The following is a 26,741-nucleotide window of genomic DNA, read 5'->3' on the forward strand; positions in this document are numbered from 1 at the left end:
AGCGTACAGAATGAACTATCCAAATAACACGGTTTTTTTTTCTTTTGGTGAGGAAGATTGGCCCTGAGCTAACATCTGTTGCCAGTCTTCCTCTATTTTTTGTATGTGGGATGCCATCACAGCATGGCTTGACGAGCGGTGTGTAGGTCCACACCCGGGATCCAAACCCATGAAATCCGGGCCACCGAAGCAGAGCACACAAACCTAACAACCATGCCACCAGGCCGGCCCCTAGATAATACATTTTTAAAGCATAAAAATTGTAAGTAATCCATGCACATTGGAAAAAATTCTAACATGACCCTCTGGCCTTTGGTCCTTCAGTTTTTCTCTTCAGAGGCAACCAGCTTTGCCAGTTCCTCGTGAATGTTTCCAGAAATACTATTTGCATACACAAACATATATTTTCTATTTTTCTACACAGATGGTAGCATGCTGTGAATACTGTTTTGTACTTAAGCATGGAGTTTTGAAAATTTTGGAAGTACTTCTTAACAGTAAGCACTTTTTTCTTTAAATTTCAGTTTTATTGTTATATTGTTCATATATTATATATTATATATAATATATACTCATGTAATATATATATTATTTAGTTATATTGACATATAAAAACAGCAAGCTTTCTAAATGCACAAATTAGGAGTCATGGTCTTCCTTATTCCTCGGTCTCAGACAAGTAACTTGGGTGGTCAAAGCATGTCCTCCACTAGCTGGACGGGTCCCTTCACATCACAAAGTCCCGTGTCAGCAGTAGACAGTTTGTTCTTACTCTCTCCGGTTGAAGTTACTTAAAAGCCCACGAGAAAACCCTTTATATTTTTGGTAGCTAAACCAAAATTCTGCAGAACACGACAAAACCAAACAGAGGGAAATTTGGGGCTCAGCTTAAAATACAGCTGGGCAAGCCCACACTTAGTTGCTGGAATAACAACCAGCTGGGAGGTTGCAGCTAAATTTAGCCTGGAACCTTCAACACAGTCCGCTCTGATGTCCACAACCCCCACACGGAGACCGCTCCCCCATCTCTGAAGCCGGTAGACGAGTGGGGACAGCAGCGTTCGTCCAAAATGCTGACTTTGCGAAAACGACCTTGTCGATCTGGTGTGATTTAATAGGCTGTAAAAGGTTTGATTTACAGCCGATCAATAGGCAAACAGTATGATTTGTTGGTGGGGGAATATGAAGCACAGGGACTAGGATGATGCCAAACAGTGGAAAAGGTTAATTAACATGGTAAAGTTCATTTTAAATTTTGATTAATAAAAAAAGAAGAACAAACTGGAACTGTAAGTGGGTCTTGCTGTCAGGGCTGGCCTGATGGAAAACGAAAGGTGAACAGAATTGGTCTCCTCCACGTGGGCCTCCCAGGAGGGCTCCACTCATGCTTTGTCCCATGCCCCAAGGTGGGGGTGGGGGACTGCAAAGGACAGGGAGCCCCCAAACATGGGCTCAAGTCTTGATTTTATGATTTGGCTAGCCTCGGTGTCCTGGTTTGTTCAAGTGAGAGGGTTGGACTAGATGAGATCTGAGCCCCCAGACTCCTAGGTCTGAAATTCTTGGTGCTTTGGGCCTCCTGCAACTAAGTGCCTTGCACCCTGGCATTGCTCTACACCCGTCACCCTAGCCCTCTTGAAACCCAAGTGGTGGGTGAACACAGGGGCCTTAATGCCTCAAGATGAGACCACGTGTTGAAAATACAACTTGGTAAGGGAGGAACATAAGGACCCTGAGAGAGCTTGGCATCCACCTCCATCCTGAAGATGGCACCGAGGAAGGCCTGACACCCCACACAGCATCCCAGATGTCAGCTGGACCTCCTCTAGGAGAGGCATGTGACGTAGTTTATGGAAAATAAACAAGATGAGGTTGCCAAGTGTAGCCACCTGGTGCCCAGGCAGCAACTGCCATGAGTAGCAGGACTGCTGATTTACTCACCGCACTCAGATGTGCAAAGAAAACATCTATCATCGTCCTCATGAGGCCCTTACCCAATGGATGGTGATAAAGAGAAGCCAGGTTGAGTCTAACCAGTTTAAGACCTAGATGCAATATTTAAATACTGTCTTGAGGATTACTTCAGTCTCCATGGTTCAGTTGCTCAGTTTTCCAGCCTCTTCCCCTGCTCCTCTACTCCTCTCTTAGGTTTCTAGTGGATGGGGCAACAGGAGAAGCTTTACAGGACATCACGGCAGTTGGGGACTGAGAAGGGGCCCCTGGCCTCATGCTGGTCTGTGTATGTGAACACTCTACATGATCCCCAAGCTGTGGTTGGGTTGGTTTGATGTTCTACTGGTCTCAGCAGCCTATGAACTCCTCATGTGTTCTTTCTCAGCCTATTTCTCAGCCTGCTGCCCCTCCCTGTGGATCTGGGCTCCCCTTGCCTCTCTGCATCATCACAGACACCTCTGAGTCCCTGCCACCCTCTCCCTCTGGGCTCTGGCCAGGCCGCCCCCCATAGCCTTGGTTGCAGCATCACTGGACCCCTAGCCACATTAGGGCCCTTGCAAATCTCCTGGCTCATGGGAACCAAAGGATACTCAAGATGCAAGCTAGACCCTCTTTCTGCCTGTGCCCTAAACATATTGGGGATGGAGTGTGAGGGATAGACTACCCCTGGAGACGGCCGTGCTGCCTCCTCAGGCTCTCGGGGGACAGGGGAGGTCCTGGGGGTATGCACTGTGGTCAAGAGTGTGGATTCAATAGTCTCACAGGCCTGGCTTCATCCTCAGCTTTGTACTTAGCAGTGGTGTGGCTTCAGGCCAGGGCCTCGACCACTGCCTAACCGGGAGAACAACACACATCTCACAGGGATGTGGCGATAGTCCGTGAGATTTTCTGTAAAGCAAGCAGCTCCTTTTCGAGGCAGGGAAGCCAGTTGGAGAGGAAAGAAGTATCCTTTGCTAGAGAAGCAGGGCGTGGTAGGATTGCTCCCTAAGAATTCTCCTCTTGACCCTACACACCCCCATGCAGCACCCCGAACTGAGCATGTGCCCCATATCTGCTTTTTCTGAGTCTGTTAACATTTCAATGACTAAAATACCACTCTCTGATTTGGCCAATAAGTCATTTTTTAAAATAGCAAATTTTACGTTACCTCAATTGCCAAATCTCCTGGGATGCAGTCACTTTGTACGATGATTGGTTGACTTTAGAATAAAGGGAGTGGCTTCCTCTCTGGGCTGAGAGGCAGCTTGCAGAGATATGGCTGAACGGATCGAGAAGATCCGAATCGTTGACAAATACAGGACTGGTTACAGTGCCTCTCTCAGGAAAATGGTGAAGAAAATTGAGCTTGGCCTGCACACCAAGTACACTTGCTCCTTCTGTGGCAAAACCAAAACGGAGAGATGAGCTGTGGGGCTCTGGCACTGCAATTCTGCGTGAAACAGCAGCTGGAGGGGCCTGGACCTACCACGCCACTTCTGCCGTCTCAGCAAAGTCAGCCATCAGAGGACCAAAGGAACCGAAAGAGAAGTTCCACCATTTGAAACATCGCTATAGATAACAAATGGGTGAATTTATGTAACAAAAAAGGGGGTCATGTGACCCAGCCCTGCTCTCCTTGGGCCAACCACATGGCACAGCTTGTTCTGTCTCCGATCCACTGAAGGTAACAGGGTGACTCCCCAAAACCATGACGCCTTCCAGGTCCTTCTTCTCTCGCATACTCTCCACATTCCAAGCACTCCGCCCTCTCTCCCCATAGCCCAGCCCTAGTGAGGCTCTGGTCCCTTGCCTTTGGCTGGCAGGAAGGATAAGGCAACCAGCTTATTCAAAAAGAATGTTCCCCTGCCAGGCTTTTGTGTCTTAAGCCTTCTATCATTAACTGGAATGAAAGGCTTTTTCTCTCCTTAAAGGGGTTTTGGGTCTCAGTAGGTGGGAGAGGAGATGTTGCATCTTCAGGGTGATGGCCCTGGGTCAGTAGCTGCTCCTGGAGTTGTCTCAGACCTCTGTGGTGATTGGTTGGCCCTTAGGGAACCAGGGGGTGGGGAGCCAGAACCCAGCAGTCCTCTGCTTCATCCAGCCAGGATGGCCCAGCAGGAAGGAGCCTGACCCCAAGAGAGCCAACGAGAGGAGGAACTCGTGCTTCTCTTTGCCCGCCTCTCATGTTCACTCCCTACTGAAAGACAGACCCACCTGCTTCCCGTCTCCTCATGTCAGTCCTGCTGTGCCCATGTTTGATCCCAAGACTTCTATCATACAAGTGACAGCATTTTAGATCATAATTGATGATGTCTCTGTGCCAGACTTCCTGGCCTTATTCCCTATACCCACCTCCCTTCTACCCCAATGTTACTTTTCCCTCTCTGAATAAAATACCTGCCAAGGAAATGTCATTGAAATTACCCTTTTTTAAATAGAGGTGTTATTTTATAGGAAAGCCACGCAGGCATTTTGGGGCCATAAAATGCCACCTCAATAATATAACTAGAGCAGAAGATTTGACTCAAGAATAAGAAGCCCAAAGAGAAATTAGAAACATATTGTTTCCTTAACTTTAGGGGCTGGGGAAGAGAGGGAGCGATTTAATCTGAGGTCCATTCCTGACAGAGAATTCAGTCATGTCAAGAGAGCTGCTAGTCAGGGGGAAAATTCGGTAAAATCAAAGGAAGCTTGTTGTGTAACAAGACTGTTAAAATGTCAGCCCTCTTCCTGGATGTGGACCCACACAACCCAAATGAAAGCAGGCAGGTTAAAATGTCATGTTGCTTGGCTAAGAGGAACTGCCCTCCGGAACATGCTGTTTGACTTCTGGTTACTTCTCTCCATGATTCAAGTTATTTATGTACCTTTTAGACTCCAAACAAGGCCGTGATAGCTCAGGAGTAGACTGGTTCATTATCAGTTTGCAGGAGTGTAAGTTGGGACCTATACTTTTCATTCCACTTCTTTTTGAAGAAATAGTTTTATGGTTTTGCCATAAGCCACCACAAAACCTAATCTGGAAGTAGGTGGTGTCTAAATAAAGTTAAATAAAAATTTCTTTGCTGTCAGATTAAACACACGATTCTCCAGTGGCAAATTCTTCAGTGCTCCCTGCCTTACTGCAAAATTGAGATTAAACCCTTCTACCCAGAATTCAAGGGTCACTATGGAGGGCTTCCATGGGACTCATTGGTTCTTTTTCACTGTTCTGCATATGGAAACAATAACCTTCTTCTTCCATGAAGCCAGCACCAATCTCAGCCCCCAAACCAGACTCTCCTCTTCTGCATTTGCAAATGTTTGGCCCTATTCATGTCATCTCTCTCTTTTTGTCTTGCAATATATGTATAGTCATGCATTACTTAATGGTTGGACATTTCATCATTAGGCGATTCCGTCGTTGTGCAAACATCATAGAGTGTACTTATACAAACCTAGATAGTATCGCCTACTACACACCTACAGTATATGGTACTAATCTTATGGGACCACCATCAAATGTGTGGTCCATCGTTGACTGAAACATTGTTATGCAGTGCATGACTGTATTTACTTATCTTTCTGTCTACCTCCCACACTTACCACCTCACAACCCCCACATTGTAGGCTCTTGGAGGGGCAGAACTGGAGTTATTTATCTTTGCAATCCCTTGGGTGCTGAGAATAGTATCTTGAACATAGTTAACACTTGATAAATATATGTTGATTGATGGTGGGGTCAGAAATATTTTCAGGGGCCAGCCCCATGGCTGAGTGGTTAAGTTTGCACACTCCACTTTGGCAGCCCCGGGTTTCACCGGTTTGGATCCTGGGCGCAGACATGGCACCACTCATCAGGCCATGCTGAGGCGGCGTCCCACATGCCACAACTAGAAGGACCCACAACTAGAATATACAACTATGTACTGGGGGAATTGGGGGAGAAAAAGCAGGAGAGGAAAAAAAAAAGATTGGCAACAGTCATTAGCTCAGGTGCCAATCTAAAAAACAAAAAGAAATATTTTCAAGGACATTATCAAGAGAGTTGCACCTTAACCATTCATAGAAGTCATCTGTGCTAATCGTGTAAGCCATGGCGATAGGAATTCCACAACTTACCAGGTAAGCCCACTTTTTAATTTAACCACTTTTCAGAACAAAGCTTTCATTATTTTGGCAAGCTGGAGTACAATGTTTCTACAATTTTTCTTATTTTCTCTAATTTTAACTTTCATAAAGTTAGAGAGAAACTAGCTGATCTTTTATAACTTGGAGAGAGAGATTCAATCCAAATAATAATAATAGTACAAGGTTAGTAGAGCAGTTTAGTCTGAACAGGAAGGAGTCAAAAGAGCCAAAGGAGACTCGATTTCAAGATGGGGAGACCAATGGGCATATTTAAAAATTGTTTTCCTACTTAAAAGCAAGGCTCATGTCTTACTCCATAACTCATTTGACAAAGGATACCAAATGGCTCTAGTCCTTCTTGCCAACTAATGATGCTTTCTCAAGCTATTAAAAGACAATCTAAAGAGGCTTTACTTATTTATTTCCCCCACCTTACTCCCAAAAGGATTTGAGTTGGCTTCATACAAATACACACAATATATCAAACTGAAAACAAACAAACAGAGATAGGGCAAAAGGAAAATAAAGGCGGAATAGTCGATAAAGACAAGGATAAAGTTAGTTATGCAGAAATGTCTGTCAGAAATTCTTGAATTTCTGAGTTTGGATCTGAGTTTCCTGGGGATCAAAGAAGATGGGAACAAAACTGACTACAAATTTCAGTGTGTTTAAAATCAAAATCTGGTTCTTTAGGGTCTGTGTGCCAGATCCTGCACCTCACCTCTCAGCAGTTTTCTTCATTTAGGGTTAGCTCATCTGGTGCCTGCCGTGGTGGGCCACATGTGTTTGAAACCAGAGGATGGAGGGGAGCCCTCAGCTTAGTATGTGCTGCTGTGTCTGTATTCTTTTCACAAGCAGACTCAATGAGGTTAGCTTCGTGAGAAAGATCAGAAGGAGAAGAACTCATTCTTCGTGGCAGCATCATACGCAGGATTTTCAGCAGTGAGAGTTGGCCCCAAAAAGACCCTAGAAAAATTCAAAGAGGCAAAACAGATTTAACATATTCTTGACAATTGACATCTTTTGTATTTCCGCTCTCCAGAAACCATGATATTCTCCGAGGCCTAAAGCCCCAGTCCGCTCCCCTCAGAGTCCTCTGCCAAGTGCCCTGGTTCCACAATTCCCTCTCTTCCTTTCCCAAAGTGGGGGAAGGAAAGATGACACATTTCTCTCTCAGATAGCCATTAGGAGGAAAGCCATATAAGCAAAATAATTAATGCAATGATGTGCATGACTGATATATAAGCCTCCCAGGAATAGATTTTATTTTTTCAGAGTGGCTTTTTGACCCACTTAAAACTCTAATTAACTGACTAGAGGATTGATTGATGAATAGATTGTGAGTGTGTGCAGAGCAGAGTTAAGAGATTTAAAAACAATGACCCCTTCCTTCTTTTGTATGCCTTTAGCGACCACTTTGTCATCCATCAAAGGAAAAGAATTTAGCAACTTGACCCCTAACTTCTAAAAATTTACAACTGTTGCCCTAGTGGTATGTGAAACATGCTGGAGTCACTTAAGCCAGTTACCTCACTAAGTCTCAAACTTAATTTATAGGAGAATAATGACGGAAGTTACTTTAGGAAGTTTGGACATGAAAGTAATAGGAATACTTTCTCTTCATCCTTTCCTGTCGCTCAACCTCCCCCCTTCATTCTTTTGTCAAGTGTAAACCTGGTTAACAACTGGTTTCGTGCTTGAAATTCTATGTCCTTAATAGCACTTTTCTTCCTACTCTGCCTGAAGTTGCTCTGTTCCTGGACAGTATATAGTGTCTGCTCATGTATCGTTCCACGGTCCAACTTCCACATAAATCTTTCCTCTTGGTGCTGTCTCATAATTAAGGCTACAAGCCTGATGGTAGGCAAGTTGTGCCAAGGGGTACTCTCTGCTCACTGCTCAAGGGTTCTATGGCCCGTACTACTTGCCGCAGATTGCTTTCACCTGTATCACTTGCCAATGGGAGCAGAATTGTCAGCAGCAATTGTCAAGGGACATCACCTTGTAGAGATATATATATTCTGTGCACTTTTTGTATTAAGGCCCAAATTACACTTTACTTTGTCCTATGTACAGCTAGCTTCCAGATATGAGCATCTGGGTAATTTTGAGCTTCTCAATAAACAATTTCCAATATTTTGAACATATTTTAAAATAATAGCCAATAGTGACAAGGTACTTTGGCTAGACAAGCCTTCCCAAATAATAATTATGATATCCAGAAAGACTTTTTTGAAATAAAAATGACCATTAGGAAGCACTGAAGAATAAGCAAAAGCTGAGAGAAACTAGATGAGAATCTACGCTGGTGAGATTCACATTTTGCAGCAGCTTTTTGCTTTAGGTAACTTCCCAATCTGTGCGCAGCTTAGAAGCAGCAGAAATCCACAGTCTCACTGGGTTGAGGAGTCAGAGGGCAGAGTTTGTAGGGAGGGAAGACTTAGGAAGGGAAGGAGACCAAGAAGCAGTGAATACCAAATCTGTAAAAAAACACAGAGAAAATTTTAGGCTGACCGTTAGATGATGCACTTGTGAAGAAATCCCAGGGCCCTGATGAAAACACAGCAGCTGGAAGCAAATCTAACAGCCTAAATTTCAGCCACTGCCCACCACAGGGGAGATGGAGCTTGAAGTTTGAGTCCAAGCCTGTTAACTATCTGCTAAAACTAAAATCATTCTTTAGAGTAACATCATAGAATCCAGTGTCCCTACCCTGAATCATTTACAATGTCCAGTATGAAATTTTTAAAAACCACTAGATGTGAAAGAAGAGGAAAATGTGACCTCTACTCAAGGAAAAAAAAAATGTTAATAAATTCCCATGCTGAGCAGGTGCAACAGTAGATGAGAACTTTAAAGCTGCTATTATAAATATGTTCAAGAACTGAAAGAAAAATATACACACAATAAATGAACAGATGGGGAAACTCAGCAGAAAATAAACTGTACAAATAGAACACATGGAAATTCTAAAGCAGAAAAGTATAATAATTGAAATAATAAATTCAATCGATAGACTTAGTAGATTAGAGTTGGCAGAAAAATGGGTCAGTAACTTGAAGCTAATTCAGTAGCAGTCCAATCTGAAGAACAGAGAGAAAAAAATTGAAGAAAAATAAAGAGTCCCAGAGACTTATGGGATAACCTCAATTGGTCTAATATACATATACTTGGAATCCCAGAAAGAAAGAGAGAAAATGGAGCAGAAAAAAATGTCTGAAGAAGTAAAGGTCAAAAACTTCCCAGTCTAATTAAAAATATAAATCTACAGATGCAAGAAGTTGAGCAAACTCTGACTGGGATAAATAGACACCTAGTGATATACGAAAACTCCTGCAACCCAAAGATTAAAAGGAAGTTTTGAAAACTTCCAGAGTAAAACAGAATATTTCATACAGGAAAGCAATAATGCAGATTACATCTTACTTCTATTAAAAAACAGTAGAGGCTAGAAGACAAATGAATGAAATCTTTAAAGAAATGAAAGAATAAAAAATAACCCATTCATTGGTGAATTCCATCAAACATTTAGCAAAGTCATAATACCAACTTTATACATACTCTTTTAGAAAATAGAGGAAAAAGAAATACTTCACATATTTTTTTATGAGGCCAGCATAATCCTAATACCAAAATCCAACAAAGGCTTTAGCAGAAAAGAAAATTAAAGATCAATATATCTGATGAAAATAGCACAAAAATTCTAGACAAAATAATACATCATAACAACGGAAGTTTTATCCCAAGAATGCAAGTTTGGTTTAACATTTAAAATTTCAATAAACATATTCCATTATAGTAACAGAATAACAAATAGATTATCACAATAGATGCAGAAAAAGGATTTGAGAGAACTTGACACTCATTTATGGCTTAAAAAAAAACTCTGAAAACTTGGAATAGTAGTTCCTCAATCTGATAAAGGGTACCTATGAAAAATCTACGTACCGTATCCATTAATACCATATCTATTGTTGTGAAGATAAATACTTTCCTAAGAAGTTTTGGGAATATCTGCTCTCAACATTTCTATTCAACATTATACTGGAAGTGTCAGTCCTTGTTATAAGGATTAGAAAAGAAGACGTAAAACTTCTCGCAGATGTCATGATTGTTTATATAGAAAATTCCAAGGAAACAGCAATAATAACAACAAAAATCTAAAACTAATAGGTGAATTTAGTAATCTAATAAATGAAGGTCTCAAGATACAAAATCTATAAACAAAGACAATCTGTATTTCTATACACTAGCAGAAAATAATTGTAAGATAAAATAAAAACCCAAAATGATTTCATTTATAATAGCAATGAATTATAAAATGTTTTAGGAATAAATTTAACAAAAGACCTCGTGAATGCAAAACCTCTGCACTGAAAACTATGAAACAGTGCTGAGGAAATTAAGGCACACTAAATAAATGGAAAGTTACACTATGTTCATATATTGGGTGATTTAATATTTTTAAGGTGTCAGTTCCCCCCAAACTAATGTAGAGACCCAATGAATCTCAATCATAATCCCAGCAGCATTATGGTTTTGTTATAGATCTTGACAAATGATTCTGAAATGTATATGAAAATTCAAAAGACTTAAAATAGCCAAAACATTCTTGAATACTAACAAAGAATTTACCTACTATGGTAGGTTGAATAAAATGGGCCCCTGAGGATCTCCAGAAGCTGTGAATATGCTACCTTATCTGGCCAAAGAGATTTTGCAGATGAATTAAGGATGTTGAGATGGGAGAATATCCTGGATCACTCTGGCAGGGTGAAGTCAAGGGTCTTTATAAAAGGGACACTCGGATTAGAGTTAGAGAAGGTGATATGGTAACAGAAGCAGAGACTGGAATGACATAGCCATGAGCCAAAGAATGCTGGCAGCCTTTAGAAGCTGAAAGAGGCAAGAAATGGATCCTTCTTTGAAGCCTCTAGAAGGAACCAGCCCTGACAATGCTTTGATTTAGCCCCTTGACACTCACCTCAGACTTCTGACCTCCATAACTTTAAGAGAATAAATTAGTGGCTTAAGCCATGAAGTTTGTGGTTATTTGTTATAGCAGCAATAGGAAACTAATACAGCTACTATAAAAGACATACATGATAAAGCTACAGTGATAAAGACAATGTGGTGTTGGCAGAAAGATAGTCATAACAATCAATGAAACAAAATAGAATCCAGAAGTAGAGACCCACAATTACAGTCTATTGGTTTTTCACAAAGAGGCCAAAGTAACTTAATGGGGAAAGGAAAGTATTTTCAAAATGGTGCTGGAACAACTGGACACACATTTTAAAAATGAACCTTGACCTCACATAATACACAAAAGTTATTTTGGATGGACTATAGAGATAAACATAAAAGCTAAAACCACAAAGTATGTTCAAGAAAACACAGGATAATATCTTTACATCCTTGGATTTGGTAAAAATTGATCACACAGGACACAAAAAGTAATAATCATAAACGAAATGGACAAATCAGTCTTCATCGAAATTAAAATATTCTGCTCATCAAAAGACATCATTAATAAAATGAATAACAAAGTACAGACTAGAAGATATTCATTAAACATGTATCTGATAAAGGTCTTATATCAGAAGATATAAAAGAACTCCTAAAACTCCGTAATAAAAAAATGAACAACCCAATTTATTTAAAAAGGCAAAATACTTGAGCAGACATTTCACAATGAAGTTGCTGGAAGCAACTCAGTGTCCATCAATGAGATAGTAAGACCCATCTTACAATACTTCTTCCACTGTGAGAACCAGTATTCTCACAATGGAATACTACTCACCAATAATAAAGAAGGACTTACTCAACGACATGGATGGACCTCACAATCATTATGTTGAGTGAAAGAAGGGAGATTCAAGACTATGGTTCCATTTATGTGAAGTTCTAGAATGGGCCAAAATAATCAAAAGTGAAAAAATCAAAACAATGGGTATTTCAGAATGGGGTATAACTAGGAGAAGACATGAGGGAACTTTCTAGAGCGACAGAAATGTTCTATATTGGGATGGAGTGTAGGTTACATGAGAGTATCCATTTGTCAAAATTGTACAGTTAAGATTTTTGTATTTTAATGTGTAGAAATTCCTAAAAGAACTAAAGATACAGATGAAACAAGAATGGCAGAATATTAATAATTGTTGAAGCTGGGGGTTGGGTACATGGGGGTTTATTATACTGTTCTTTTCACTTGTATGCATTGGAGATTTTCCATAATAAAAGTTTTAAAAATATAATGGTTGGTGTGTAATTCCTTTTGACTATAGCAAGACCCACTAAACATTATGTAATATGTTTAATTAGGTAGAAGTCAAAAAAGGAGAAATTAAGTAGCTTGCATCACGAATGTGTTTCTCTTTATTTCTTGGATCATTTTCATTTGTTTCAATGTTCAAAAATAGAAGAGAAGTCATCACTGTAATGTGGCCTTTGGGTTGAGATTTATAACTAACATTTCCTCAAAAAAAGACTAAAGAATTCTGATTTTATTAAAAAATTCATGTCTTCATGTTAGCAAATTGTATGAGAATATTTTTGATAAACCTAAAACATTAAATTGTCTAATGTTTTAAAAGATTCCACAGAACTATAAACTTAAAAATGCTTAGGGTGGGGCCAGCCTGGTGGCCCAGCAGTTAAGTGCGCACATTCCGCTTCCACAGCCCGGGGCTCACTGGTTCAGATCCCGGGTACGGACATGGCACCGCTTGGCAAGCCATGATGTGGTAGGCATCCCACATCTAAAGTAGAGGAAGATGGGCATGGATGTTAGCTCAGGGCCAGTCTTCCTCAGCAAAAAGAGGAGGATTTGTGGCAGATGTTAGCTCAGGGCTAATCTTCCTCAAAAAAAAAAAAAAAAAAGGTTAGGATGTTAAATTTTATGTTATGTGTATTTTACCACAATTTAAAAAAATTTGTGTAAGTAAAAAGGTTCCAAATGAAGAGGTGAATTTTCTCCATATACTCAATATTTATTTCTCTTGTCCCTGGAAGTCACACGGTACTCATTATTACAGTTCCTGGAAATAAAGTACTTTTAAAAATATTTCAAACAATTGTCCTCAAGTTACCAGTAAGCAAAGATCTGGGACACCAATATTCCCTGAAATTTATAAACATAAATGTTTCATAAACAGTTGGTTCATCTGTAAACTTCTTAGTGAGTTTGTTTAATTTTAACCCCTTGTTTTATATCATCCTTTTTATTTCATAATTTAAAAACTCTAATTTTGGGGTGAGCGGCCAGAAGAAAAAGAAACAGGATGGATTTCATGTATAAAGAACATTTTAGTCTAAATTCACTGAAACGATCCTTGGAGAAAGAGGCGGAGTTGTAGAACTGACTTTTCCTAAGGTTCTAATTTGGATTTTCTTCAAGTGTGTAAGCTTTCACACTGGAATGTCTCTGGCTGGGCTACTGGGGAGGTTTTGAAATCTCTGTTTCCTGGGAACTTGGTGGTTTTACAAACAAAACAGATATTCCTCTAGGGCAGCTTTAGGCAACCAGGCAGCAGGAGCGACTCAGCAGTCCCTGCCAGGTAGTAGGGCTGGAGTGAGAGATTTCTGGAATGAATGAACACCCACTGCTATTTTCCGTCCTTGAGTCACTTGGTTGGAGACGTAAAGTCTTGAAAGAAAGAGTCTGATTGACTCAGCTTAGGTCTTGAGCCCGACCCTGGCTGTTCCGAAGGGTGAGAGGAAGTTTCTGCCAGAAGGAACCTCCAGGAACTCCTTCAGCCTTCTCAGTGATAGGTCAGAGTGTCTCCAATTACTGAACACAATGGAGGAAATGAAGTTCCACAACAGGAGATAGGGTGCTGTTGTGGAGGGGGAATGGGTGCTGGGTCTACTTCTGAGAGGGAAAGCTCTCCAGAAGGGACTTTCCTAACGTGGCCTCATGTTACCCAGCCACTTCATTTTCGCTGATGCATCCTCAGGCTCCTCCAGCCCAAGAAGATGACCGTGCCTTGTGTTCCTGTTTATCTCGATCATCCTTGCAACACTAGATGCAGAGTGGGTAGATCGGGATGCTTTGCACTGCAAGAAAAACCTCAACTCGACTGGCTCAAACAATATAGAAAAGTATTATTTCACATAACAAGTAATCCTGAGATGGGATGGGTTGGTTGAATCAGTGGCTAAGTAATGTTGTGTAGGATCCAGATTAATTTCGTCTTTCTGCTCTGCCATTTTAAGTGTGTCAGTCACTGCGTGGCTGCAGTGGCTCCAGGCTTCAAGTCTCCACAGACCACTATCCGAAAGGATTACTGTGTCCTTGTGTCTCTTTTTAAGAGCTAAGAAACCTTTCTCAGAAGTCCCTCCGCAGATGTTTCTTCATGCCTCGTCGGTCAGAATTGGGTCACATGCTTTTTTTGCCAGTTACCATCAAGGAAAATGGGATTTCCACAACTGGCTTAATCAAGATAGCGAGGGATGGGGCCAGCCTTCCCAAAAGCTCACAGCGACAAAGAGTAAAATGGACAACTGGACAAAGCTGGGTGAAGTTTTGTGGATATTTGTTATATTTGTGGCTCTCCATATTTGAGAAAGTTCTCATATTATGAGTCCTGCCTTTCCAAGATGGCAGCAGAACTCACCTTCCCACTTGGCCGGTATGTTTGGGTGCAGGGATGCTACCTGGACTCCAGCAATCAGACACATCTGGATGAGACTTGAATTCAGAACCAAGTGAAGCAAGGAACTAGGAATTTCCTTTTTCCAGTGAAAGTGGAGGAGGGTTGCAGAAAGACAGTGCAGTTTTCAGAGACAGCTGAGTGGTAACATCCTGTGTGTAGCATCCATATTAGAGGCGGCAATGGCCGAGGGTCTCCACTGGAGCAATTTAGTGGTATAATTAGAGTATTGTTCCAGGTTACGTAGCCTTCAAGCCTAATTTTCCAGCCCTTCTGGGGATTCTGTGAGCTCCCTATGTCCCTAAATAAATTTCTTGCTGGCTTAAACTAGCTTGAGTGGGTTCTGTTGTTCATTACCAGGAACTCTGCAAGGAGGAAGTGAAGAGTGGCTGTTGGGTAAGGCAAAACCATGTCTACGACAGTAGGGGATCAGTAGGGACTTGATATTGCAAAACACCAGGGGGCTATATTCTGTGGGGTGCACCGCACCTACGGAGAATAAACTGCGAACGATGCCCCAGAAGTTGTGCTCCACGGCTGAACCCGGCATCCTTTCTCTTCCTTGGGATGGCTCAAGGACTGTTACCTCTCTCTGGAAATCTGCTCTTACTCTCTCTCTCCTGAAGCATTTCCACCGACTGGCTTCATACCCTGAGAATTATCCCCCCTGGCCTAACGAGTAGGTCTAACTTAATACTGTATGGAAGAAAGCACAGACCAGTCTAGCCAAGTCAAGCCAAGCATACATAAAAAGGTTAAAAACATGGGATGCTGTATATGCTTGATTTTGTATCCTCTCACAAATAATTTAAAAGCCAATGAACCTTCCTGCAATTTATTTAACATTTTTATTAAACAAAATACCATTATGGCAACATTAATGAAACTCTTAATAAGGAACAATTACACTTTCAATTCTGCCCCTCCCCCGCCTTGACACAACTGTTTGTGTTTCTTAACATTGTATTATTTGCAAATCTCAGTGTGTCAACTGTGCCTTTATATTTATTAAGTGGGTTCAACCCATTTTACCTAGCCACCAACCACTCCCACTAGTTATTTAGGAGGCTTCCAGCTTACGAATTTCTTATTTTAATTTTGTATTTCAACAGGCATAAAACATTGTCCTTCTTTTGGATAATGCAAATCACAGAATCCTAAATATTTTGAATGGCTTTGCCTGGCATTGCTGTTTTGCATTGCCATTAGCAATGTATGTGTGGACCAGTTTCACTATACTATTGCCAGCAATAAGTATGTTTTAGATATTTTATTAATTTAATAGGAGCAAAATAGAACTTTATTGCTCTTTTATTTTGTATATTTTAGTTATTATTAAGGTTTTCCTGTGATTCTGATTGTGAAGACTCCCTCATTTGGCATTGTCACAGAATGTTCCAAGACAGAGTCAGCACCAGGCTCATAGACTCTAAATGTAATAAAGACGTGCACATTATCAAGAATGTTTCAGAAAGTGCCATGTGGTTTTTTTCAGGAGCTGGTTTTAGGCAGAATTAATCCTTTTAGAGGGTTATTATAGTGGATTGTCCTAGTTATGTCAAAGGATGGCCCGGGGAAGGGGATTTCTTCATTTGTTTGAACATTGCTGAACATTTAATTTCAAATTTTCTGCTTAGTGCATAATGAAAAACGTTCACCGAATTTGCGGCCATAAATGTAAACTGTATTTTTGACACTTGAGAAATTTGAAATAGATTAACATTATAGAGCTACATCAGTTCTCTGTGACATCACTTCTCAAAAATAAAACTGCTATTTTTTCAGATAAATTACTTCTCCTTTTTTCCGCTTATTTTCTCTGCTACAAACATAAGCTGTTACTTTTTAAAAATTAGCCGTGGAACGAAATTTACATTTTGGCAAACGTGGCTTAATTTTGAATGCTAGTATAGAATTTCTCACAGAAAGCTGGGGTCCTGGAAAACACAATGTTCTTTTTTGAACTGCATTTTGAAAAGGGAAATTAATCGTAACTCTTGGTTTTCCAGGCTATGCCATCTTGGGGAAGGACAAGAAAAAAGTAATATAAATAGTTTTCGACTCCAAGTTCCCACCGATGGCAATGTGGAAACCCATGTCCCCTGAGTATTTTACCTCCTCTGGCAGAGGCCCCTCTGGATAAAACCTGCATCCTGGTGACCAACGTGCTCCCACTTGGTACCCTTCTCTTTCCCGCCCCCTGGTGGCCTCAGGTTACCATTGCTGCTGCCTCCACGTGTAGTTTTATCTTGCTGCTGCCCAAAAGCCAGCTGTCCTCTGTCACTGCCCCCACCCTCATGCCAACCTCAGGTGTCTGCTGAAGCTGTTCTGGCTGAGGAGGAGCTGGAGTTTTTATTTCCTCAGTGCATTACCGTAACCACTGTGCAGTCGCTCTCTGATCAGCTCACACCCCAAGATCTTACTGCCCCTTTTCCTGAAAAACTCTACTCAGGTTCCCTTGGCCCTGGATCAAAGGACATTTCAGTGACACATGCATTATTGCCTCAAAAAAGTCTCTCCCCCCTACCCCCCACTTCAACAGCTGGGACAACTGGATAGCCACATGCCAAAGAATGAAGTTTGACCATTACCTACACCATATATAAGAATTAACTCAAAATGGAGCAAAGGTTTCTAAACGTAAGAGCCAAAGCTATAACTCTTAGAAGAAACCAAGAGAAAATCTTGCTGACCTTGGATTTGGCAATGGATTCTTCGATATGACACCAAAAACACATGCAACAAAAGAAAAAAACAATCTGCACTAAGAGTGTGGTCAGCTATCCTGTACGGCTGCACAGAAAAGCCACATCTGCTCTTCAACCCACAGAAGCTCCTGGAACTGAAGAGTTGGCCCTCACCTAAGAGGCATCTTTCGCTGCTGAACTTGTTGCACAAGCTGCCTCCTTAGCTGCTGAAGTGGGCTGTTTCCCCTCACTGCCCAGAGGGATGCTCCTTTCCTGGCTGACCACTGACTTCCCCACCCCTCCGTCTCCTTCCTGTGCCTTTTGTCTTCACTTTCTCCTCTCTGAGTACCTCATGGTCCCATAGACTGCTACACTCGCTTTATTTCCCAGACACAGAAACTGAGGCAACCCAAGGAACGCCCAGGATTTCTCCCACACTACAAAGTGGTTGAGGGAAAGATGTGAGGCTTGACCTCAGGCTCCAAGCCGGGGGCCCAGGGCTGCTTCCTGGGTGGTTCATACCGGGACTCTGCCGACTCTAGATCTGGGAGGCTGGTGACCCCTGCAGGTACCTGTTTGCAGGAGCTGATTTGCAGGAGAGCTTTTGGCTCCGGGTGACAGAAAAGGAAGGGGTGTGTTGGTACCGAGAGGAAGGAATGGAGAGACAAGAAAATGAGATGGATAGAGGCAGATCTGACCCTTAGCCAGGCCTGTGGACTGGCTTTGAGCTGCCTTGAGGGAGGAGCAGGTGAGAAGCTCCGTTTGTGAATGGCTGTGTGAGACTCTGGGTGGAAGCAGTGCTGTCTCAGGGCCCGGAGACAAGGTGCGCAGAGAATCAGCAGAGTCCACCCCACGGCTCCCGCTCCAGGCTGGCACCAGTGGGGAGGATGGCAGACCCACATTTTCTGGAAGGAAGGGCTCCTGCAGCTGGGGCAGCAGGGTGCCCTTGAGATGGTGAGAGTAGAGGAGCATGAGCGGACTTGCTCCTGAGCACAAGTGAGATGGCACAGCCATAGGAACTCCCAGAAACAACACACAGGAAACTGGGGGTGGGGCAGATTAGGGTGGCTGGGGTGTCTGTCAATGGAAAGACATCCTGGCTTGTAAGGGTTACACATTATGATACTCTGACCCTGAATGTCATGTTCTCAAGCCCACATTCATTTACTCATTTATTCAACACATATTTATTGAACACCGGTATGTTCCAGCTACCATTCTCTTACTGAGGATACCCAAAGGGAGGGTAAGGTTTTCTTTCTTCTGGGTAAGGTTCTTGAGAGCAAGGACTGTATCTCGGCATAGGACTGCTGTCCTGAGTGCTTGGGGAATATGAAATGCTGCTGTTCCATTCAGGATGAGCCTTCCTCACAGCCCTTCATGACCTCAGGATGGGTCCTGGCTGATGAACTACAGTGGCTCTGTCTGGGGCTCTTCTAGGACCAGCTGGTACAAGATGCAATCACATGGCTTCTTAAGAACTTAAGCCACTTAGTGCAAAGCCTGGCAGAGCTTTAATGTGGGTGCTAGGCTGAAATAGGAGGTGGCACGTGGCATGGTAAGCGACGGTTGGCTGGGGCTTGGCTCCTGCAGCTTAATTAGAGGCCAGAGGAGGTAGGACCGGTGGGGGGCCTTGAGCGTCTGCAGCCAATGGGCAGAGAGCAGCAGGGGCCTGGGGGAGCCAGGGGGTTTCCACTCCTGATAGACAACGAGCTGCTTTGAACACTGCTGTCTATGCCAAGAATTCCTTCTCTTAATTTGAGTTTGAGCTCTCAAAATCAAATGGTTTAAAAGTTGCAAAGTTGCTGTTTCTTTTCATACCCTAATAAGAACTGTGACACCAAGATTAAAAAATACGTATATATGTCAATTATACCTCAATAAAGCTGAAATTTTAAAAAATAAAATAAAATTTCATAAAAAGAGCCGTGATTGACACACTGTTCATTTTGACAATCTCTGGGTGTGACCTTAGAAAAAGCCAAGAAAGAATAATTTCACTGAGACCTTTCAGTGCTGAAATTCACTTTTGTCGGTCAGTTAAGGCCAGTCCACTATTTTTCAAGTTTCAGACAGAAGTTGTTTTATCCAGACTGTGTCGTGAGATAATCATCCTGTTTATTCCCCAATTTATATTTCCTCTGTGTTTGCATCACAACCTTTCCTCTATGAGCCTCGCAGAGATGAAACAGGAAGTGAGAGAGTGAAGGGGTTTATTTTAAACTTTTTATTTTGAGATCGTTGTAGATTCACGTGTAGTTGTAAGAAATAGCATAGAGAGGTCCTGAGAGGTCCCATGTACCCTTCGTCCAGTTTCCGCAAAGATGACATCTTGCAGAACCACAGTAGAACATCACAGCCAGGATATGGACATTGATACAGCCCAAAACCATATGCAGACTTCCTTGTTTCACACGTATGTGTGTGCGTGTGTGTGTATTTAGTTCTCTGAAATGTGAAATGTTTTGAGCTCTAATGAAGAAAAGTGCTTTATAAGTACACAAGTGATTATCATGAGGTTTTAAATTTTTTGTGGCTATTACTTTTGCATTCTTGGTAGATAATATAGTATGCCCTGTTTATGTAATACCTTTTATCTGAATAATAAAGAATTGTATAACTAGTGTTATCCCAATGAACATGTACGCTTAACATCTTTAGCTCTTAAAGACATTGCAATTAGAAGGCCAGGCACTTTCAGCTAGATCTGGGACCTGCTCAGATTCCTTCTGTCTGACTATAGAAGCCTGAAGCTGCCCTCTCCATTTCCTTGATCATCTGAATTCCCGCAGTTAAATTAAACTTGTCTTTTCTCTGTTTAAATTTTCCTTTTTGTCATACTGCTGAGATAATATATTCTTGGGGTGGTAACTCAAACAGTATGTAAGTTTATTGTTTTTAAAAAAACAAACAATTTGAGAGCCCCAAGAAGTGGCAAAGTAAGTGACCTGGGTGACCCCCTCTAATCCCACAGGTCTCCAGGCTCGTTAGGGGGCTCCTTCTCAGGGCAATTCATGGCTAACATCACCCAAGAGAACCTGGGACCTATCTCTCCTGGAGCCTGAAGCCCTGGTGGGGGAGGGCACAGCCTTCTCTGGGGCTGCCAGGTTCTGTGGGGGGCACCTGTACACAGGTGTTATTAGCACAGAAAAGGGATCTTGAGGAACAAACTACTGAAAAGTCAGGTTCTTCTCTGCCTCTGTCCCCTCTCTGCCAGTGCCTCCTCTGGCCTCCTTGGGCCTCCGACCATCCCGACTTCCCCCAGGGCAGTGGCCAGTCAGGCCAGTCCTTGGACCTCATTATCTGGCTCTCACGACTGAGCCACCTCCCAAATCTCTAATCCTCAGCCACCTCTCTGGCAGCAACCTCCTCCCACAGAATTCTAGAGCTTGGCTGTATCTTGAGGGTCATTTAGTTCAACCTCCACATCTCACAGATGAGAAAACAAAGCTATTAAGTGAAGAGCCCACAGGCACACAGCTAAAGAGTGGCAGAAGCAGCGTTTGAAATGAGGCCTTCCAGTCCAGGACTCTTTCTACCATAGCATACTTCTAACTTCCCTCCCTCAAACCATCTTATCTGCTTTCGGCCCTTCTGTGACGTCTGTCCTCCAGCCTCTCCCAAACCTCACAGACCAGCAATCTCTCCTCTCCCTTTACTTCCCCTTGGAGGCTCAGTCTACTGCCCCTTCAGACTTTATCCTGTGGGCCATCCCCAGTCCTACATCCCCATTCACACTATTTCTGCTCTTCTTCCTGGGCCAGGGCCCATAGTACAGAAAGCCACAAAAGTGTCCCGACGAGCTCCACCATGAACTTGACCAAGGGGAAGCAGGAGGCAGAAGAGAATGGGCAGATACATTTCATGTTCTTTCTCTCTCCTGTGGACTGCTTCAAGGTAAGTTCCTCCTTGCAATCCTTCCAGACAAGTGCCCGGTGTTGAGTAAATGCCCTCGCTCAGAGCCCTGGCTTTGTAAGGGGGGGACCCTCCCAAGCCCAGGCCTGTAGGTGGGGGTGAACTGCACTGCAGGGAATGGCAGCTGTCCGGTCTGGCTGAGCACATGGTGTGTGGAGGAGTTTGGCCTCCAGGGACACACTGTGGGCTTGAATCCTGGATGCACCACTTTTACCACCTGTGTGACCTGGGCAAGTGAAGAAACTAAACCTCAGTTTCCTTGCGTGTAAAACGAGGACAATAGTAATACTTCAGGGTTGGAAGATCAACTGACTTACGATCAGCAAGGCACTTAGCACAGGGCCTATTACACCCCCCAAATAAATCCTAGAAACTATAATAAGGCAGAAGTACTGACTGTGGTACAGATGGCGAAGGATCTGGGATGTAACTCGGTGGTCGGTGGGCAGACATTAAGAGCTTGTGACATCCAGGCACATCCAGCTCTGCCGTCGACAGTCACTTTGGTTCTTGAGCATGGGGTGGACTTGGAATAAGAGGAGAATGGAGTGGGATCAGAGGGGCCAGGTGGAGAGTAGACAGAAAAAGTGCCCAAGAAATTGCGTGGTGACAGGAGGGAAGGACATCGAGGATAGTACTGACAAATAAAAATGGCAAGCAATAGGATATATTGGAGTATATGAGGAAGCCATTTGGTATAAACCTAATTCGGCCTGACTTTGTTTTTTCAAAAGGGCCTGACATAGCCATTGAGCATGCATTGTATATCTGCTTAGACATTTTGAGATAAAGGTGCAACCTCCCTCCCCCTCGCAACATTGGCATCTCCTTAAAGATTAAGCATCTTTCTTTAGGCTGGGAACTGATTGCAGTGCTCATCTGTGATCACCCAGCTTGAGGCAACAGACCTGCCACCCCGCGGCGTTCACTGAGACAGCAGACCTATCTGCTGTTTCCATCAATCGCTGTGCTGACAGAGCAGCCTCGTGACTATTGTAAAAGGGACATTTCAATCATATGTGAAACATACTCTTTGAGGGTATATAACCACCCTGTATACCCCCACTTCTTTGGAGTGCTCTGTTCCTTTGTGGAAAGACTCTCCCGGGTTATAATCCTCAGATTTAAGCTCAGAATAAACACCCAAATTTTCATTTATAGATTGGTTATGGATTATTTTCGTCGACAGGACCATGAGTCGGTGAGATGGGTATTTTCATCTCTGGGTCATGCAGAATTAGGCTCCCCTCTATTCCTTCTGCTCTGAAGCCAAGGATTTTTGTTATATCTCCGCTTCCTGCTGGGTCTTGGCCGAGGCCCTCAGACAGGGGGGCTCTGGCCTTCACCAGGGCTGGGATTCTGCATGCTGGCTGCTGCCCATACAACTTCCTCGGTAGCTCCTAAAACACTGAACCCGTCCCCTACGCTGCCTCCCCAGCATTGGAATCGAGGTCTGGGTGGGTGCTGGGCAGAGGTGGTTTTTGAAGCTCTCCAGGTGATTCTAATGGCAGGCAGGATTGAGCTGCAGTGAGATTAGGGACCATGGCCTCACCTCAGGAGGTAGCACCAAACCAGAGCACCCTGCCTTGGCATGACTCTTTCAGTTCTCTTACTCCAGCCAGAACAAGCAACCTTCCAAATCTCTTGATCATCCCGAGACACTCTTCATTAGTTCACCCAGACCACTGTGGCAGATGTGGTCAGCATCTGCCCAACAGCCATTGCTCCTTCTTCCTGCTGAACAGAACTCCAGTTTGGTTCAGGTTGTGGTGGCAAGATGCTCAGAGAAGATGGGCTCCTCCCCCATACCTCAGGGGATGAAGCTTAATTGATCTAAATCAATCATAGTAATAGTAATCCCATTCATCTCTGCCTGGGACTGGTGTGCAGGCATGTGACATAGTTCTGGCCAATGAGATGTAAGGAGAACACGGCTGCGGGCTTCTGGGAAATCTTTTCCTTCCCCATGTAAAGAGATATATAGAGAGAGGGCCCTGCCCCTTCTCTCTCTTCCCTGCTTTGACACTATCGTGTGAGAAAGCACAGCTAAGAGCGGCCACAGCCATCTTGTGACCCTGTGGGAGGCATGACTGACACTCCTTAAGGCCATCCCTGCACTGCAGGACCAACCCTGAAACAGCGGCTTTGAGATGTATTGTTAAACGAAATAACAAATGTCTTTTGTATTTCAGCTTCTTTTGATGGGGTATTCTGTTGTTTGCAGTCAGAAACTCCCAAAAGATACAGACTTAGTCACTTAGTAACATCTCACAAGTGAGTCTGACAAAGAACAGCTGGTTTCTGATTGTCTTAGCAGGTCTCTTCCAACATCCAGGAGGTACTTTGGCAGTTAAGATGAAGCAATTCATAGTTAAGACTCCTACTGACTCAATCCCTGAAAACTAGAACCTTCTCCCCCACAATGAAATCCTAGGTAGTTAAGAGACTGTTTGTAATCAACTGGTAATTAAATGGACACTCATTCATTAGCATCCCTAAGAACAACTTGGCTGCTGGACAGCTTTTGGAGAACATGGCCTGGGGTGGTAGAGGCGCTGTGGAAGGGATAATGTGCTTAAAGGCAAAGAAATACCTAAGGTGCATAGGTTAAGAGCTGAACCCCATTAAGTAGAGAATTTTCATGTAATTTTTTCAGCTGATGAGTTTTAGGACCACTCCATAGTCTTATGTCTATTCAGTTCGATGAAGTTAGTTAATTTTCCTTTGCTTTGTAAATTTCCACCAACTTGCATTTTAATATATTTGTGTCTTTAAATTTGTATGCAAAGATTGCATAGGCCATCAATTTGATGAACTCCTCACAGGGATTATGCGGTAAATATAATTAAAGCATCGAGATTCCACACTGACAAAGCAGAAAGTGTCTTGAAGTGAATATTAGAATTCTAAATTAGTAATTTTTATTCCACAAGAGAAGCAATTTTTTTCTCTCTGAGTCACATCTCTGTTATGGTCATAAAAATCAAAGAAGAGAATTGCAAGCATTAAAGAAGTATTTATTTAATCTGTTATCTTTTCAAGAATATACTAATACAGAAATAAAGATAAGCTATAGATATTAAATATGAAGTGTGTGTGATGTAAGCTGTCATATAAACTGTAAAATCCAGGGGTAGAGTCTGCAGATAAAAGTATCTATGAGTCTATCATTTTGTTGTATTTCTGCATCTTTGAGTGTGTAAGATTATATTATTACCCTATCGAACACCTATATAATTCTCACCTTAACTCAAGATCCAGAAATTCAGCAGGCATTTTCAAGTGAATGTAAAGATTCTTAAGTTCTTCTTGATCCCTGTAGCCCCACACGGGCTATACTCTGAGCTAAGTGAGAGGAGAAAATAAAGAGCATATCTTAACAGTCTCAGCAGTCTACGAAGCACCGCTCAATGCTGTGAATGACAGTCCTCAGTCTGAAAAATTGTATTTACACGCGGACAATGTCAGATGGCACACGGGACTTGGACATCAAGAACATCAGCTTTTGGGTCACTCTATTAGCTGTGTGATGTGAGCAGATCATTCACCCTCTCTGAACCTCAGCTATCTCCATTTTCAAATTGGGATAATAATCCCTGAACTAACCACCTCTCCAGCTTCTTGTAAACTCCAAACCAATAAAAATGAAATGCTCCAAATGAAAGCAATTTCAAAACTATAAAGTGCTTATAAACGTCAGATACTTACAATTAATACTTTGCTTTTCTCTGTAATCTCATTAAGGTATAAGAAATGTCAACAATTTTGTTTCTAAAATAATTCCACTTACAAAGCTTAACTATGTCAAATTCTGTTAAATAGCCATTAGGCAACATGGGGAACAGCCAGGTCAGTGTATTAGGCCATTACTGTGTTAGTCTCTGTATTTTCCCACAGAGCATCCTTCAGTGAGGTAAGCTGGGCAGCTTTATTGCCTTAAATAATAGCTTCCTATAATTCTGCCCTTGTCATTCTTTTCAATTGTTCTAACTTGCCTGGCAGACGTTTCCTGGCCAACTGAGCTGACTAGCTTCAGGTTCCAGTCGTGTCCTTATGAGGTCTATTTTAGACCAAGATCCTAGGGTGTAAGACCATAGTAATCAGCTATACAAGAGGTTTTTAAACTGAAGTTTCAACTGAGATGGCAACTGTATAATCATCCATTTCAAAGTGAAGGTGAGGCAGTCTCCATAGGGAAAGTTACAAAGAAACATACAGACTCCCTGGACCTAGGGGTCAGGCTTAGGCTAAAAACAAGGAGTGAGAGAGCAGAGGGGGAGGATGCGTGAGGAAATTTCTTTGGAGAGGAGTGTGATGGTGCCACCTCCTTGGTCTCAAAGCCAGTGAGAGAGAGGGGCTTCGCAGGGGGGCCAGCCAGACACTGCAGGTAGGGGGTCCAGTGGGCTTGACCCAGGAAAGCTAAAGCTGCATCTGTGACAGCATGGAGGGGGCTGCACCGGGATGGGCCTGCACTCTCAGAGTCACTGGAGCAAGAGATGTGTGGGGTTTCCCTTGGACTAGAGGTGGGGTCATCTTGGGACCCATCTAAAGGGGCTGGAGTGAATGCTGGATTTCTAGGGGCAGGGAAGAAATTGCAAGCTCTCAGTGGAACAGTGCTGCATGCCCCCAAAGAGTCCCTGGGAGACAGGGCTCCATTTCCAGAATCTCTGAAGGACCCAGGAACAACCCCCATGAACTGCTTTAAGCCTAGGCCAGGCCCAGCACGCTCAAAGCCAATCAACTCCAAGAAGAAGCGCTCCGACTCCTGGTGTCTCCTCTCCCCACTCCTGCCCACCTCCACCAGGTAGGGTCTTAAATAGCCTCTAGCGAGTGGGGGAGCGGTGAGCCTAGGCCACACGCATCCCTGCTGGGAACGTCAACTACAGACCTTAAGTCTGACACGGGAGAGGGGGACAGACCCTTACTTTCAGGTGAAGTTTGATGCATTTGTTTATATCTTGTGCCCAATGTTATAATTTTGGAATGAAGCTGTGGTTGAGACTTAGTTACTATAGGAGTATCAGTTATCTAAAAATAAGCAGAAAATATAAGGACCCTACCCAACCATCCAGGGGTTGGGGAAGAGAACCAACACTGACTATATTTTAAAATGGCAGTGAGAGACAAAAATAAAGTTGCATTTTGATCACATCTCACAAGTTGTGAATTCAAAATACTAGTCTTGGTTTTATATTAAATGGGCAAAGATCCCTTTGCACAATGGAGTCCAGTGGCCATAAAAGAGACTTGATGATATGACAATTCATATTGTCACTGGAAAAGATTTCAACCCTGAAGAACACAAATACTTTTGTTTCAGACCCTAACATTATCCCATCAGCTAATAAGTATTCATTGTCTGTTATGTGCGAAATCCTGTTGGGTACTTGAAGAATACTTACATTCCTTTAGTTCAGGTTAGTACTCTTTCCCACCTAGCATGATGCCT

General features: G+C 42.8%; 1 pseudogene; it reads left to right on the top strand.

Annotated features, from left to right (window-relative positions):
* Nucleotides 1-3,073: 3,073 nt before the first annotated feature.
* Nucleotides 3,074-3,617, top strand: LOC138915998 (large ribosomal subunit protein eL43-like; annotated as a pseudogene).
* The last annotated feature ends 23,124 nt before the right edge of the window (nucleotides 3,618-26,741 follow it).

This window comes from Equus caballus, chromosome 10, assembly GCF_041296265.1.
Source record: "Equus caballus isolate H_3958 breed thoroughbred chromosome 10, TB-T2T, whole genome shotgun sequence".
In the NCBI taxonomy this organism is placed as follows: domain Eukaryota; kingdom Metazoa; phylum Chordata; class Mammalia; order Perissodactyla; family Equidae; genus Equus; species Equus caballus.